Below are 11,997 nucleotides of genomic sequence, written 5' to 3'. Positions count from 1 at the left end.
CGAGTGCTCCTGTCTCCTGGCTGACAGGCTGCAGCAGGCGCTGGGCACCACCTCCACCTGGACTTAAAAGCACAGAGCTGTTTCTGGCCCTGAGCACCAGCCAGGCTCTGCCTGATGATTAATGCTCTGCATGTGTTTTTGATAGAGTTGGGCATTTCCTCTGCTGCTATATGGAAAACATGTGTCTGGGGGAGTGATGTGGGGCTATGTGGACTGTCTCTGTAACAGTGAGCGGCAACTGACCCCTTCGACTTGGTCATGCCCCATTTCCAGGCAAGATGCAAGCCCTAGATAGAGGTGAGCGGCAGTCTCGGGTTACAGCTTGCATCGCCCTTCTTAACAAGTCCTAACTCAAAGCGGACAGCTTTAAACTGTGCCAGGATCCACTGGGGATTCCTTCCAAATCCTGCTGCAAAAGCTTGTCGGATTTTGTCCGGATCAGCCAGGTGCTTGACTGTATCCAGGTGTTGGGGAAATGAAAGCTGGGGAGAGTGCGAGACCAGACAGATTAAACCTGCTGGGGTTTGAATCCCTCCCCAGCTTTTCCCCACTTCTCCCTGTATACAAACACAGCTTCCTGATCTGAAAATACTTCTTGGAATGGATTTTGGAGGGGGAGAGTGGGGGTATGCATCCAGGATCTCTCTCTGCAGGGCATACTGATGAGGATGGAGCCAGTATTGGCTCCCTTTAAAAGGGGCTATGGGGATGATCTCCCTGGGTGATGCAGCAGAGCTTCCCCTCCTCTGTCTCCCAGTGCCTTTGCTGGCCTGTGTTGCCACCCTCACAGTGGCATCTTGCAGCCACATTGTGTGCCAGGCTTAGGAATATTTGATTTGCTGTCTCTAGGCAGCTGTGTAGCCCTACAGACTGAGCCTACCTTCCCTTTGACTAGCCCGAGTGTCACTTTTCTGTGCTGGAGGTATCGAGGGCAGGACTGAGCCCACCTTGTGTTCAGAGAAGTGCTTGCAGGACCTGTCTGGGAATCCCATCAGACCAGCTCCTGCTGCTGGACTGCCTGCCTGGAGCTGATGCAGACTAGTAATGCATCACCTGTAAGAGCTGAGGCTGTTCCAGCTTAGCAGAGTCTTCCTTTTCTGCTGAAGCAGTTGGTTTGGAAAGCACATTAGAAAAAAAAAAAACAAACCTTTGCTGCAGGCTAATGGAGGACACATAGCAGATCTGGGAGTGAAAGAAAAGACAAACCTATTTGCTAATGGAGTTTAAATAGCCTAGTATAAAGCAGATATGCCATGCTTGGACCGGTTTCTCCAAAGCTTTCTGTGTTTACTCTATCCCACAGCCTGTTGACATGAGAGATCTGCTTGAGTTTGTGAGCTTTGAGCGGATCAGAGCAATTCCCAGGAGCTGTGCTCTTGATGCCAATTCACCAAGCCCGTGACAAATTGGGATTGCAAATGCAGGCTGTGGGTCTGCGGATCATTATGTGCAGAGTTGCCCTTCAGGTGCAGCAAGTGCTTTCAAACTGGTGCTGTAGGATGAGCGGGCAAGGGAGGGACGGGGGTGCCGAGAGAGGGACAGGGCTGAGCAACTCAATGGTGGCCTCTTATTTGGCTGTGGCCGTGCACGGGGCTGTGCAGGACAGGTAGGAAAATGAACTGGACTCAGTGCTGCTGGATGGGATGCAGCTCTTGTTGTCTTCCCTGGAGAGCCTGGTGAGCCCTGCCTGCCAACTGAGAGGACCCCGGGGAGGGCTGGAGCCAGTTCTGTCCCTCAGATTATCACTCTTGGGCTTGTAAATAGTTTGCCACAATCAGATGTGTGTGTTTGTAGCCCGGAGGGAGCAGCGCTCCATCCCTGCCTGGAGCACACCTGCATGGGAGCCTGCGGGCAGGAGGCTTTCCACCCTGCCATGCCACCCACCCACGCAGGGCTGGCATCCCCAGCTGCCCCTCGCATCCCTGCAGCTCCCTTCCATCGGCCGCTGCTGCTGTCCCGGGAAACCTGTCATTAAAGTCAATTAACTTTTCCCACACTCCTCACGAGCGGTGCAAAAACCCCTCCTCGCTTCCTCCTTGGCTCTTAAGTGCTACCATATGGCACGGGCCTCCGCGTGCACACACACCCCCCTACCGCCTGCCCTGCCTTTGATTCCAGCCAGACAGCCGGAGCTTTATGATTTAAGCCGGGAGAGCCCTTGTACCAAGCCCTGGGCCGCTCTGCGGCCAAGGTGGTTTTTTTAGCAGGCAAGGCTGTTTTCTGGCAGGAAATGAATAGCTCCCAGATGAGCTCAGGAACCTGAGAGGTCGTGAGAAAGGAGCGAACCCCCGGCGCGGTGGCGGGCTGCCAGGCGGCGCGGGGAGCGCGGGAGGGAGCACGCCGCCGCCGGCACACGAGCCTGCTCTGGCCCCCGCTGGCAGGCGGCGAGGCCGAATGCCGGCAGCCCGCCGCTGCATGCCGCCCGCACGCCTCGGACGAGACCCGGCCCTTCGGCAGCGCAGCCCCTCGGCCGGCTGTCCCAAGCCATCGTCCTCGCTCGCGCCAGGGGCCCGTGGCCACCGACTGACCTTGGGCTGGGATCCAGGCGTCCGGCCCGCGGGGAGCGTGGGGATGGTGAAAAATCAGCCTGGCAGCCGGGCTGGGACTTGGGGGGAGCGAGGCGGGCGGTCTGGGGATGCCTGGGCAAGGCTCCCCCAGGACCAGCACTGCAAGCCTCCCTGGAGGCTGCGTGCCGCGGGTGTGGAAGCAGGTTGGGGATGGCTGCTTGCTGCGGGGACTGCGCTGCTCCAGCCCTGTGGCTCCTGGCTAGGGTGTGCAGCCACCTCCAGCCCCACGGTGGGGCCAGATCCTGCCCAGATCCGGGGAGCCTGTGACCCGGGTTTGTGCCAGCACCTCAAGGCTAGCACCCCGCCTTTGCTCTGCCGCTGCCCCCGGGGCAGGGTGGGGAAGGGGACCGGTGATTTACAGGGGTGACATGTGTTTTACTTAAAACAAGTCAAACAAAAGCCTGGTTTGTTTTGCGGAGTGCAGACTTCCTGGGGGGGTCAGCCCAGACAAATGACTCTGCTCCTGTTCATTAAACATTTGTGGCCGGCCACGCCATCAGCTGGTGCTGGGAACTGGGAACGGCATTCCCGGCTGAGCCGGGGCAAGCTTCTCCCCTTCCAGCCCCTGCAGCAGGAGCGATTTCTGATGTCCTCTGCCCTGGCAGAGCTGTCCCCAAAGCACAGCCATGCCAGAGCCGTGCCCCAGGGGTACCAGCTCCCCGTCACGGTGCCTTGCAAGTGTCCGAGGATAGTGATTGACCCACGCAGGCTCTGGTTCGCTCTTCTCATACACAGCTGTGGCTCAGCCCTGGGCTGGCACCTGCGGTGAGTACGGGCAGCAGGCTGGGGGCACGTGTCCTGCCTGCCAGCACTGCAGCGAGGGTGGCACGGGGGCTGCGTGACACCGGAGGGGTGCAGGGCTGGGGGGGGCTGCCCCCAGGGTGTTTGCTGAGGGGGGCGCAGGGGCGGCAGTGCAGGGCAGAGGTGCTGTTGCTGAAGGACAGCTGTGAGGTAGGGCTACCTGTAATCTGTGATGATTAGGAAGCTGTTTCTAGCCAGGGTTTATTGCCAATAAAGCCAGCTCAGCACAACTGCTGGGGCGTTAACTCTTATCTGCCCAGCACAAGAGCCCTGGGCTCTGCCTTCGGGCCTGAGGAAACCAAACACCCGTGGCAGGGCATGGGACAGCCTACGCCGTGCCCTGCCGCACTGGGGGCACAGCCAGCACCCCGCACGGGTGGGACGCGCCACCCCAGCACATGCTCCCAAAGCCTCTGGCCCCCGCTCCCCTGGCTTGCTGTCTGCCGCACGGGGGGGGCAGCAGGAGCCTGGCTGCAGGGGCGAAGGCTCCGTACCCGAACTCCTGAGAGGTTCAGCTGTACAAAAGCAATGTCCCGCTTAATTAAAAGCAGACATGCTGTAACGAGCCTGCCAGCACACCAGCGTGGCTCAGGCCGCTCTGCTGGAGCAGGGGCTGGGACTCAGCCTTGCTGTGGGACTGGGACACACGGTGGCCCAGGGGCTGGGAGCCAGGGCAGGGTCATCACCCTGTCACTCTCTGAGAAGCCATGTCTCCCTTTGTGTCCTCCCCCCCAACCCCCCCCGAGGAAACACAGCCTGACGCCAGTCCAGCCTGCTGCTGCTTAGCACCTCGCCAAAAGTCATCCCTAAAATTGCCCCTGGAGCAGGGCCTCAGCTGGGTCCTTAACCCCCCCAAGGAGGGTCCCATGCCATCCCCGGGCTGTCGGCTCCCATCACACAGCCCAGCCATGCCCGCACAGGGACCACCGGTGACCGTGCCTGCCCTGCAAGGGAGACTCCTACCGAGGAGCTGTGGGAGCACCAGGAGGCTGCTCTCTGCTTTGGGTCCTCAGGGACTGGGATGGCATCAACCACTCTGGATATGGGCACACCAAGGTGCCTCGCAAGAGCCGTTTCGAGGGACGCCCTACATTTTGTCGGCTTTTTTGGCTGCCGAGGATGTCAGAGGGCTGTTGGCAATGACTGGAGGCTGCCGCAGCTCTTCCTGCTGCAGAAGATGGGCTGCAGCTCTGTTCTCTGGAAAACATTATGAGTTCTTGAAACCGTAAAACAATCTGGCTGGTGTCTCTCCCTCTGACGTTGGAAATCTGGACAGTGTTTGTACCAAGAGAGGGAGCAGGATGTAGAGACACATGCCGAACCTCACAGTTACGTATCTTGCCTGGCTCTCGCTCCCGCAGCCCTGCTGCACCCCAGACACAGATAAACCCCCATCTCTTTTGGCAGCGCCGACACACATAGGGCATCTGCCAAACAGGGGAGCCAGTTCTGGGCCTGAGCTCACCGCAGCCCAGCAGCATCCTCACTGAGCCTAACAACTAGTATAAAGCAGGACCAAAACAGGCTGATCCTGCTGGGCTCGGGGAACATTTGGCTTTGTTTGCAGCTCCAGCACCAGGCTGAGCCCCATCCCCACCTCCATCAGCAACAGGCTCAGCTCCAGACCTGGAAGACAACCTGCCTTTGTCCCAGCAGTGAAATGAATCCAGTTTATGGTGGGGGAGAGCAAATGGCCTGTTGCACTCAGGGGTTTGACTGCAACATGTAAATGCAGAGCAGTACTGGAGCCCTTCCTGGCTACGTAGGAGAGACCAGGGACATCCTTCAGGGCTGCATCGTGGTGGGTGCTGGAGGAGATGACGAGCCTGGAAGGGGATGGGGGAGCTTTGGGATGATGATGCATCGGGCAAGCCCTTCCACTAGTCAGTGTTCCCAACGGAACCAGTCCCACATATGGTGAATGGACAGGTAAATCGGAGCCCTCATCCCCAGCCCTGCAGCAGCCACACAAGGGTCTCATGGTGAGGACCCTGGTGAGCCTGACAGATGCTCCGTTTCTCCCTGCAGCCAAGCCTTGCTCCTCGCCATGGGGTCGGCACTGGCTCGTCCCACAACAGAGAGCTCTGCGCTTCCGTTCCCACGGGGCGGCTTGCTTTCAGCCATCCTTCGGCTTTCATTGTGCTCTGAAACAGAGGGTCTGGCAGCTGGACAGCCCGGGCTGGTGTTTCTGAGCGGGCTCCAAGCAGCTGTTTGTGCTCGCAGACGGCGCTGGCGCTCGCTGCCTTCCCTGCTGGGCTCAGCTGCGTGCGGGCAGGCTGCAGGCAGAGGCTGCGGGCAGCCCCCTGCCTGTGGTGCTGCCTGTTTGGGTCAGCTCTCCCTGGAGGTTTCAGAGCGGGTCTGGTGCCGGGCACTGGGTGAGCAGGGTCACGTCTCCCCGAAGGGACGAGGAGCTGGACCACCACGGCCACCCGCTGCTGGACAAACGGATGAAGGCGGTGGCATGGGAGCAGGCAAACAGGGAAAGGGGAGAGGGGCATGGCCATGAGCTGCATTGTGCTTGCTCAGCCAGTGTCATGGTGAGCATGAGGGCCTCAAGGCGCCTCTCGGGGAGCTCCTCCCGTGCCGGGGCAGCCCACAGCACAGCCACCGCTCCCTCCTCCCAGCCTAGCCCCTGCGGCAGACCTCGCACGGGGTGAGGGCTGCCTTATCACCCAGTGTTTGCTTGTCTGGAGGAGCATGCCGCAGACAGGGCTGGTTAACCATCACCCATGGGAACTAGGACAGGAAAAGGTCTGACGGGACAGGCTGTCCGTGGCCCCCCATCGTCCGTGGGGGAGGCTCAGGCCCCAGCTGGCCCCACACACTTGCTGGTGGCTGCAGGCTGCTCCAGCCATGGCTCCGGTGTCAGCCACATTTCACAGCTCAGAGTTGTCCCTCCTGTGTTAAAGCCTGCTGAGACCCCTCTCCCAAAGTAAACAGGAACCAGTTTATTGCTCACTGGAGTCATTTCCCCAGAAGGTCAGAAGGGCTCTCCTTGGGGCTTGTGACAGCCTGCTAAGCTCTGCTGAGCTAAGGTGTTACGAGAGCACCATGCGCTGGGAAGAACAGCATTTAGCCCTGAGGATGCCTGCAGCCTGCTCTAAACCTTGGGACAAAGTCCTGTTTGTCTTCCCTTGCTCTTCAGGGTGCTGTGCTCTGGGCTCCCCTGCCCTCTTGTTTATGGCACTGATGCAGAAAATTGCGATGGCTGTAATTGCCAGTGGTTTGCTGATTGTGCGCCTGCCCCGTTTGCCAGGCCAGAGACAAAAGCCTCAAATCCTCTTCCAAGGTTTGAAACTGTGTCATCCCGATGGGCAAGAAGGGGAAGGGATTTTCTTATGTATTTGCTTAAAGACTGCCTGGACATAAAATAAGACCGGCGCACCTCAGGGCAGGAGCAACACCGGCATCCTTGGGGACCGCCCTGTAATGCTGGTTTGCTGCCCCCGCATGCCTCCCTGCGCCTGGGAGGCAGCTGGGCACCCCACACCCCCTCCGGGCTTCGTGTGCGGAAGGCCGACCCCCACGCAGGCTGCCAGCTCTTCTTCTGGCACCGATCCCCCTGCAGCTCAGGCAAATTGGCAGAAAGCTTTCCCCAGGAGCCGAGGCACCATGGACCCGGGCTCCCTGTGCCTGAGCCAGCCCGGCATCCCAGGAGACCGCTCCTGGCAGGGTCCCTGCCTCCAGCCAGATGCTGCCAGGAGGGTCCGCAGGCTTTTGAGAGGGGGGGAACCCCACCCCACCCCTCGTGCGAGACCCCAGCAGGAGCTCGGCAGCAGCTGCAGCGGGGCTGAGCAGAGCGATGCAAGATGTCTGGAGACGGCCAGCTACTGGCAGGAGCGCGTGGGAGAGGAGCTGCCCGCCACGGGGCTCTCCCTGCGCGCAGGAGGGACCACACAGACGCTTCGCCGTCCAGCCCTTCGCAGCCTCGGGGCGCCTGGAAAGAGCAGCACAGACTTTCCATCCACCCCTGGGCTGGGTCCCCTCTCCAGGGCTGCTCCATCACCCCCCCAAAACAGGCAGGGTGGTGGTGCAGCCCCTGGAAAAGGGGCTGGGGGAGAAGTGCTTGTGCTGCCGGGTGCTGGGGGGGGTCGAACATCAGTCTGGAGCCTCAGGGGGGGGTCACTATGGCCGAGGGAGCTTTGCACAGGACCTCAGGGAGGAGAGAAGGAGGATTTGGCTGGACAGAGCCCCCGAGGGCAGCCTGGGGAGAAGGGCAGCAGAGCTGAAGCTGATGTCAGCACAGCACAGTGTGACGGGCATGGGGACACTCCGACACGTGGTGCAGCCGCAGCCTTGCACTGTGCAAGCCAGCTTGGCTACAGCCCTGCCAAGCCCACAGGGAAGGCAAGGAAGGACCCTGTGCGCAGGCACGTTGGAGCATATTTGTGTAGAAAGGGTAAAACTTCAGATGCTGGGTGTTGTTTCAACCCCGGAGCCTCCTCAATAGCGAGCTGCCCTCTGGAGACCTCCCCTTCGGCCGCAGAATGGAAGTAGCAGCCTCAGCACTTTGGCAGGAGCAGTGAGCTTTCTGCCTCCCGGCCCCGCTGAATAGCAGCAGAATTCATTATAGTCCCGTTTCACTTCTCCCTCCAATTATCCCCCCGGACAATGGGCCGGGGCTGTGGCGGAAGGTCCCTTTCAGGAGGTGCCGGTGGCAGAACGTGCTGCTGGGGCTTGGCCAAGAGCCCCTTTGCTGGAGGGCAGTGACCTGAGTCCAGCAAATGCCACTTTTGGGCCTGGGCAGTGAGTGCGCATGGGGCGGCAGGGCCAGCCCCGCACCCGGGGCCGGGGGATGCTCCCTGCAGGGGGGAACACTTGTTAACACGAGCTAACCCCAATCTGCGAAACACCTGCAATATGGGGGTATTTTGGTCAAAAGTAAGATATTGATGATTACTGTATTAAGTAGTGGAGTGTCATTTTATCTTTACAAACACAGTGGTGATTTGGCCCATCTGACACTTCCCTCTGCGCAGCGATTTTGGAGCCAGCAAAGACCACAGGTGCTACTTGCATCGTGACTCTGACCCAAGGGACTGGGCTCCGGCAGGTGACACCTTGCGTCCAAGGAGCCAGGTGTCTTCCTTGCTGTGCTGTGGCCACCCAGATCACCACTCTCCAGCCAGGCATGTGCAGGCCATCAGCTGCTAAGGGGAGAAAGCAGCAGCAATCGGTGCCAGAGCCTGTTGGGGCTCTCTGAGAGCTTGGAACTGTGCTTGGGGGTCAGAAGGTGGACATGACGCCCAGGTAAGGGCTGGTCTTCACCTCCCTGGCTGCTTGGAGAGTCCTCTCTCTTCCAGAGATGCTGTGCCCCAGCCACGCTCACTGCTGCACGGCTCCCCAGAGCCTTGCTCCTGCCCAGCGGAGCAGCACTCACTGGAGGGAGATTTGAGGATGGTTGATGCTCACAGCAAACTTTGGTGTGGGGAAGGGGCAGGTGCCCAAAGCCCACATAAGGGCTGTTTTGGAGGAGCCAGCACAGGGAAGTGCCTTCGCACCAGCAGCTCCAGCCCTGGCACGCTGGAGGTGTTGCGGTATGCGTGTTGCCAAAGCAGGCAACGCTGGAGAGCCTGCAGAGAAACCCCGGGAGGGCGGGACAAGGGCTGAGGATGTTTCCGATGGAGGCAGACAGGACACTCAGCCTACTTAGTTTATCAGGAAGAAGATCAAGAGGCGGCTTGATTACAGTCACAAGGATCTTGGTGCGTAAGTACCTTGGCAGAAATAACAAGCCAGGTACTTAAGAGCTCTTTAATCTAGCAGGGAAAAGCAAAACAAGGGCCAATTGCTCCACATTTCTAGCAGTCCGGGTGATTAACTCCAGAAGGAGAGGCAGGAACCCAGGCTGCCGTCCCCAAGGCTGCAGCAGGGCTGGCTGGGGGCTCCCACCCCAGCATCACCTGGAGCAGTGTATTTTACCTTAACCTAAGATACAAGAAGCTTTTGGAGATAGCAGAGGGGCTGCGGGGCTGGAGCAGCATGGGGTGACCCGTCAAGTGCTTCGGCTGCAGAGGGCACACCTCTTCTCGGCAGGTGAGGTGGCACCGCTGGTCCTTGGGACACGGCAGGGTACAGGTGGCGTTGTCCGGGAGCAATGGGTAGCGTGGCACAAGGGGTTGGCTCTGCCCAGGGAATCTGCAAATTGGCATTTATGTTGAGATTGCAGCCAAAGGCTTTTCGTGCCAGAGGGATCTCCAGCTGCTGAGGTTTGAGTTTCTGGGCAGAGGGATGATTGATCCCCTCTCTGCAAGTTTACAAACCCAAACGAAAGCTCCCAAGGCCACCGGGGAGCCAGATTGCCCAGCAGCCAGCAGCACCGGGGCTGATCCCGGTAACACGCCCCTGGGATCTCCTGCTGGACACAGCTAACAGGTATCGGGCAGCTGCATCGCCAGCATGCCAGCAGCACAGCGAAGCAGAAGGAGGAGCAGAGCACTTACCTCGTAGAGCCATTCATGTTTCTATTTAAATCCTATTTTCCTCCTTGTTTTTACAGATTTCTGGTTAAAAATCAACAGCCTGTCCAGGACCCTGTTGCAAAGCGTCAGGAAGAGCCCTGGCTGGGGGCGAGGGGGGGGGCAGCGCGGGGTCCCCTGTGGAGCCCTGACACCCGGCATGCTGCCAGTGGGGCTAACAAAAGGCCAGCAGCGGGGCCAGCCTGTGCTGGGAGCGCCGTGGTGCCACCGCTGAATAGCTCTTCCCGCACAGAGGAAGGCATGAAGAAGCGTAATCAAATAAGGGTATCAGCATGGTGCTCCTTGAACGGCGCTCCCAGCATGAGCCGGCGGCGGGGCCAGGCGGAGGTGACAGGTATCTTTATCCCGCCATGCAGGAGAGCTCCAACGTCCCGCTGGCAGGAATTTGTCCGCAAATTTTCCCCCATTGAAAGGAGCGAGGGGGACAGTGAGGCGCGGGCTGAGATGATCGCTTGATTAAGGCCAGGGCAGGCGAGGTGGAGAGATGGGGCAGCTCCCGGGGAGCCGTGCTCCCAGCCCTTAACCTCTCCTCGGGAGACCGCAAATTATATCTGTTAATGTATCAGCCCCCTGGTATCCTACAAATAAGTCGCCTGGCTAAGTGCGTGTCAGATGTTTGCAGGAGGAGTTGTTACCTTTTCATCACTTAATCATTTTCATCATCATCATTTAATTTATCTTGCAATGAGCTTTAACCCGGTGAGTCCCGAGGAAGGCAGGTGAAGAGGCTTACCAGCCCAGCTGGACTGGAAACACGAGCAGGAGGCACTGGCTGCCAAACGGGGTTCGAAGAGCAGAGGGAAACAGTTTTCCCTGCTCCCTCATGGAAACGGGAAACCCTCTGCCACGAGGACAGTATTCCCGGCCCCGCTTCCCATCCCACTCTGCAGCCAGCCGGGGTGTGCAGAGCCAGGGTCCCCCTATACCGGGGACCGGGAGCAGCCGGAGAGAGGATGCTCCCCCGGTGTAGCGGGGCTGGGCAGGGGGGGGTACGTCACGCACTCCCCTGGGTGCCAGAAGTGATTTACACAGTGCACCCGAGAGCAGAGTCAATTAAGGTCACATTTCTGTGTTGCTAAACAACAGGCGGCTCTGGGTTCAGGCCTGCTGAAAAGAAAACAAAAGCCACCCCTTGAAACGGGGGCTTTGAGAGGGTTCAAAGGAGCACGAAACAAAAGGCCGGCTTTGTGGGCTGCCCTCGCCCGCGCCTTCCCGGGCCCTTCCGCCACCAGAGACACCGTTAATGTGGCAAGGGGGAGTTTTTAATTGTCCGGCACAAACAATGCTGGCATATTTAGGCCGGCCTCATTACAGAGCCATCCGAAATGCTTGAGAAGCATTCCCACCGCTTAGCATAAATAGCAGAAACGCTCTTTCAGGAGCAGAGCAGGTCCCATCTGCTCCCAGCCCGTCCTCACCTTGACTTGCAATGGTGAGCCCACGGGGTCGGCCCCTCCACCCCGCTGCTCCCAAACCCTGGTGCGAGAACCTGCCTCGCTGCCCTCGGCTCGCCCCGCCGTAGGGTGCTCCCTGCACCCCACAGGAGCAGAGGGCAGGAGCCCTGGGGACTGGCAGTGAGGGATGCTCCACTGATCTGGCTGATGTGGCAGCCCCGTCTGGGGTTTGCTCTGCCCACCTTGCTCCGGTGGCTCAGCCATGGGTGCTGGGGGTCTCGAGGGGCATCACACGTGGCTCCTGGCCGGACAAGGCAGTTCGCACATGGCCCCGCTGGGGGCTGGCTGATGTCCCTCATGGGGAATGAGACAGAGAAGGTCTTGGGGACTTTCCCCAGCTGGGCTGGATCAGAATCGGGAATAACACTGACATTGCCCAGAGAGACCCAAACCTGACTGGGAGGTGGGGTCTGAGCTCTTCATGGCTGTGGGTGTTTCAGTTTTACAACCCATTGCACTGACTGGGGCTCCCTACCAGGTTCCCAGCTGGCGCATGGGTGCCCTCGACCCCAGCAGAGCGTCCCACCTGCCCCTCACAGTGAGCCATGCCGGCCGGCCATCCCCCAGGCTGGACAGAGGTGCACGTGGCTTGGGAGGGGGCTACCCTGGCAGGGACACAGCCCCCCCGGAATCGGGAATGGCATGGCTGCAAAGGCCACTGGGTCGGCTGCTGCTGCCAAGCCTGGCCATGTGCCT

Source organism: Grus americana, chromosome 9, assembly GCF_028858705.1.
Source record: "Grus americana isolate bGruAme1 chromosome 9, bGruAme1.mat, whole genome shotgun sequence".
NCBI lineage: Eukaryota > Metazoa > Chordata > Aves > Gruiformes > Gruidae > Grus > Grus americana.
The sequence above is the reverse complement of the archived record's forward strand: the minus strand, read 5'-3'. Positions refer to the sequence as shown.